The sequence below is a fragment of the Rana temporaria genome, chromosome 1 (assembly GCF_905171775.1).
Source record: "Rana temporaria chromosome 1, aRanTem1.1, whole genome shotgun sequence".
NCBI classification, from domain to species: domain Eukaryota; kingdom Metazoa; phylum Chordata; class Amphibia; order Anura; family Ranidae; genus Rana; species Rana temporaria.
The window spans coordinates 378,268,591-378,272,945 of record NC_053489.1 but is presented as its reverse complement, the minus strand read 5'-3'; positions in this window follow the sequence as shown (position 1 = coordinate 378,272,945).

Below are 4,355 nucleotides of genomic sequence, written 5' to 3'. Positions count from 1 at the left end.
CCGTCCATAGCAACCAGTCCATAGCAACCCGTCCATAGCAACCCGTTCATAGCAACCAGTCCAAAGCAACCCGTCCATATCAACCAGTCAATAGCAATCCAGACCATAGCAACCCTCCATAGCAACCAGTCCATAGCAACCCGTCCATAGCAACAAATCCATAGAAACCATCCAAAGCAACCAGTCCATAGCAACCAGTCCATAGTAACCAGTCCATAGCAACCCTCTATGGCAACCAGTCCATAGCAACCCGTCCATAGCAACCCGTCCATTGCAACAAATCCATAGAAATCATCCAAAGCAACCAGTCCATAGCAACCAGTAGTTAGCAACCCGTTCATAGCAACCAGTCCATTTTAACCAGTCCATAGCAACCCGTCCATAGCAACCCGTCCATAGCAACCCGTCCATAGCAACCCGTCCATAGCAACCCGTCCATAGCAACCAGTCCATAGCAACCCGTTCATAGCAATCCGTCCATAGCAAACAGTCCATAGCAAACATTTCATAGCAACCATTCATAGCAACCAGTCCATCGCAACAGTTTATAGCAACCAGTCCATAGCAACCAGTCCATAGCAACAATCCATAGCAACTAGTCCATAGCAACCCATTCATAGCAACCAGTCCATAGCAACCAGTCCATAGCAATCCTCCATAGCAACCAGTCCATAGCAACCTGTCCATAGCAGTCCATAGCAACCAGTCCATAGCAACTCTCCATAGCAACCAGTCCATAGCAACCAGTCCATAGCAACCAGTCCATAGCAACCAGTCCATAGCAACCAGTCCATAGCAACCAGCCCATAGCAACCATCCAAAGCAACCAGTCCATAGCAACCAGTCCATAGCAACCCTCCATAGCAACCAGTCAATAGGAACCCTCTATAGCAACCAGTCCATAGCAACCAGTCCATAGCAACCAGTCCATAGCAACCCATCCATAGCAACCAGTCCATAGCAATCCAGACTATAGCAACCGTCCATAGCAACCGTCCATAGCAACCAGTCCATAGCAACCAGTCCATAGCAACCCTCCATAGCAACCAAGTCAATAGCAACCAGTCCATAGAAACCATCCAAAGCAACCAGTCCAAAGCAACCAGTCCATAGCAACCAGTCCATACAAACCCTCCATAGCAACCAGTCCATAGAAACCATCCAAAGCAACCAGTCTATAGCAACCAGTCCATAGCAACCCTCCATAGCAATACACAACCAGAAAATATGCAACAAATGCCAATTGCCAATTGGCAACAAATGCCAATTTTAACTTGAAGAAGCAATACATCACCAAAAAATATGCGACAAATGCCGATTTCAACTTGAAGCAGAAGCAATACATCACCAGGAAATACCATAATTGATCCTGCTTTCAGAAAACGTCACTTGCAACATTAAATGAGTTACATGAAAATGAAGCAGCAGATTAACTCATAACCCATGAGATGCAATGTGCCTTCAAAATAAGAATGAAATACAGACTTGTGTCATGCGGGAATGCAGTCAACCAGTGGACAACAGCTACATGCACTTGCCATGAATTCATTAAAGCTTGGCAAATTTTTCATCGCACCCTTTTCCCTAACCAAGTGAAACATTGCATTCACAGCAATTACAAGAAGAATCTACACACTGTTGCTTCCTGTTTGACAGGGAACTATGTCCATGTATGCAACAATCACTGTCAAGGCCCTGAACAATGCACTGTACCAGATGAAAGGACCAAAGAATGGATTTGTCACAACTGTGATTCACATTTAAAAGCTGGACACAAATCATCCATCGCTGTGACTAACAACATGGGAGCTGGCGCCCATTCCTTCAGAGCTCTGCGATTTGAATGTGCTGGAAAAACAACTTTTGGCCAAAATACTGCCATTTTCCAAGATCATCACACTTCCCAAAGGTCGACAGGCAGCTAAACACGGCGCTGTAGTGTGTGTGCCATCCGAGGTGGAAACCACGGTCTACCAAGATCGCACAGCACATCCCAGTTACACAGAGTGAAGCTGGAAAGACGTCTGACTTACAAAGGCCACCAGCTGTGCCACAATGTCAACATGAGAAATGTAGTAGCAGGTCTTTCAAAACTCATTGACACACACCCCGACTACAGTGACATTTCAATCAGAGTGGATGAGACAATCGCTGATGATAATAATGATGATGATGATGATGATGATGATGATACTAATAATGATGGGTTGAAACTCGACAGTTGTGATGAAACTCAAATGATGGAGATACTTGAACGCATCGAAAATTGTGATCCATCAGAGGTACAGTTTGCATGTTTACCGGCTGCTTTTGAGCAACAGAAAGGCCATGACCAACACAACCTCCCAATGCAGAGGATGAGAAGGATGCACTAAGACCTGGAATTGGCCGAGACAGCTGTTTGCAGCCATCTTACCAAGGAAGCACGGTGATGGAATATTCAGCATTGCACCTGCACAAGTTAACACACCTGTCAGCTTCTTTAAAGTTCCTAGGCTTGAGGCAATGACTTTCCCTGTTCAGTTCCCTACTGGACAGAATACATTGGACCAGGCAAGACAAGTCAAACTGTCCCCGAGCAGGTATTTCAATGCAGGGCTTTTTTGTGTTGATACTCGTTTTGCAAGAGACACAAGCTACCTCTTCTTTGCGCAGTCTTTCACAGAAACACATATGGCCAAAAGCAGCATGTCCATCCAGTTAAGGAAAGGAACACCCAATACCAGGGGTGGGCCGAAAAAATCCAACAAGTTTAAGAGGTTGGTGCGAAACCGAAATGCCACAATGTTCATGCAACCACTGAGAGGGGACTCCAGCTTACTGGGATAAAAATCGGAAGAATTTACTAGCCATGGTCAGACAATTGGGTAAGCTGACATTTTTTCTTTCCTGCGGCAGAATTCAGATGGCCAAAAGTGCAGCTTGAAGACATGTCACAGCTACTTGCACAGTGTGATATGACTTTGAATCAGTACAACTCGTACAGTGAGGCATTGACCTCCTCAAGCGTGATTCTAATGAAGCGTGATGTCAAGGACTGCTGGGTTGAACAACTACAATCCACATTTGCTAACGGAGTATACACGTCACAAACATTTCGCTTACTGTGAAGGCCCCACAAATGTGTCCTGATTTCCTACGGAAAATGTACAGAAACCTTAAGCGGACACAAGCTCAGACATTCTACTTAGTTTGTGACTGGTGCACTAAACGCGTGCGTGACCTTAATCCTGGTGGCGCGGAGACAGGCAAATCACAAAGCAACAAAGATATTCTCTAAACTTACCAGACTACGTGAGGAAGCAGACTACGTGAGGAAGCAGACTTGGCACCATGCCAAGTGTTTTATTAACTGCATTTACAGGAACAGCAGCTTTAAACCTTTCAGGCAAGACTTTGCATTCTCTGCTGAAGTTGCCAAGTAGCTTGAAGCCACCCACCAAGGACTCGGAAATCTCATAGATGAAGTAAGGGCACAGCTGTCAAATGCGGATATCATTGTAATTGACGAGGTGTCAATGATTTCAAAGCCCCTGTTTGCCTTCATCAACTGGAGATTACAGCAAATCAAAGGCAGTAAGAAAACTTTTGGTGGTATGTCAGTACTAGCAGTAGGAGACTTTTACCAGGTCCCCCCGCTGGGAAAAGTAAGCCACTCTGCGTGTTTGAGGAAAATACCAATGACGTCTAGAAACACTACTTTTAGATGATCACGCTGACAGAGATCATGCGACAGGATTTTATTTGTTGAGCTTTTGAATAGAATCAGAGTCTAGCAGAAGACTGACACCTTAAGCAATGATGGCAAAGCTCTGCTTGCTCAGGCTTTGACAGGTCCCACCCACTGCCCTGATGATGTGCTGCACATCTTTACCTCCAAAAAAAAGGTTCACAAACATAATGCCGCAACTGTGTCTGTTCTCCATTCAAACGTCACCAACATAGATGCAGACGTTTACAGAAAAGACCCTAAAACAGGAGTGATGCTGAGGCAACAACAACCTTTCAAAGGACACAAAGACAATCTGATTGACACACTGCAAGCAGCTGAAGGTGCACGTATCATGATCAGAAGAAACATTGATGTTGGATGACGGGCTTGTTACGGGACATTTGGCAAGATTGCAAGAATAATTCTTCAGACTGAGAATGGCTGCTACTATGGTATACAAGATTGGGCTTGTGCTTGACAATCCAAATGCAGGACAGAGATACCGTAACGTAACTTGTCGTCTTGTGATGCTGACAACTTGGTGTACATAGAAAGGGTAGAGGAAAACCTAAGACAGAAAGGAGTTGTTCGCAGGGGATGTCGATACAGTCGGCAGTGGTCTCATTGAAACGGGTCTTCCAAC